We start from the raw sequence: 1,508 nt of genomic DNA on the forward strand, positions 1-1,508 counted from the left end.
GATTCCCAGCCAGGGCACTTACCTAGGTTTCAGATTTGACCCACGGAAGGCAACCAATTGATGTTTCTCTTTCTCATTGATGTTTCTCTCTCTCTCCCTCTCCCTTTCTCTCTAAAATCAATTTTTAAAAAACTATAAAAAAAAGACAGTTCAAGCACTGGATGGCTAGCTCAGTTGGTTAGAGCATCATCCCGATGCACCAAGGCTGCAGGTTCCATCCCCAGTCAAGGTACATACAGGAAGCACCCAATGAATGCATAAATGTGTGGAACAACAAATCAATGTTTCTCTCTCCCCCTCCCTCCATTTCTTCTTCTCTTTCTCTAAAATTGATACATTAAAAAAAAAAAGACTATTTAACCTAACTCCCCCAGAAGGAGGGGCAGGGAAGGAGGATAAAACTCAGGGAGTATTAGAAAGAAAGTAGGATTGCCAGATTTAGCAAATAAAAATATCAAATGCCTATGTGATTTTCAATTTCAAATAAGTAATAAATATTTTTTTAGTTTAAGTATGTCCTGTGCTTAGTTTTGGACATATGTATATGTATAAATTAGTGTTTGTAAAATTATAAATATATATATTAGTATAAGAATGTAAATTTTATCTGAAATTTAAATTAACGTGGTGTCCTGTATTTTTCTCTGGGAACCCTAAAAGAAAGGTCGAGAACTCTAAGACAAGCCAATGAACTAAGGAGGAACTATTGCAGGATCTCTGCACGACCGTTACCTTTATATAAACATTTTAAATCCTCTTTTTAAAAACTATCTAGCTTGATTTTTTGAGGGAATATTTACATAACATAAAATTTACTATTTTAACCATTTTTAAGTGGCATTAAGTACACTCACATTATTTTGCAACCAACACCACCAATTTCCAGAATTTTTTCATCATCCCAAGCTGGCACGTCAAAGAAAATTAGAGCTAACAAAAAAACAAAACAAAACAAACAAAAAAAAAGGGAAAAAGAAAAAGAAAACCAGAGTTGTACAGCAGTTAAAGAGGTGAAAAGAGATTCTTGTCAGGACTTTGCAACAGGAGAAAAGAGACCTCGGTATAGAACCGGAGTTGATTCTGAATATAACATGAACAAATGGGGATTTATAGCCAAGAGCCGGGGTAGTGGTCCTGGATGGAAAATTACTAAGAGTGTCAAGTAATTTTTTGCAGAACTTGAAGCATCCATCTGATATAAAAACTGCTGTTTGACATTTTAACCCTGCATTTTGGCTTCTGTAAACGCTTGCTTGCTTAAATCATAAGGAAAGTAAGACTACTCCCATTTCAGAGAGGCCATTAAACCTTCCCCAGATGAAGTTATCAGTGCTGGCGTCAGGCCAAGCTTTTGGTGGCGGTCTCAAAGCCTCAGCACATAGGGCCCTTTAAGAACTTGTAAAGGGAACCGGAAAAACCCATATTTGGGAGACAAAGAAGGTAAGAAGTTATAAATACAGGAAACTTCCTGTGTGACTAAGCCCAGAATTTGAGAGACATTTTCCTCT

This window comes from Myotis davidii, unplaced genomic scaffold (genome assembly GCF_000327345.1).
Source record: "Myotis davidii unplaced genomic scaffold, ASM32734v1 scaffold944, whole genome shotgun sequence".
Taxonomy (NCBI): Eukaryota; Metazoa; Chordata; class Mammalia; order Chiroptera; family Vespertilionidae; genus Myotis; species Myotis davidii.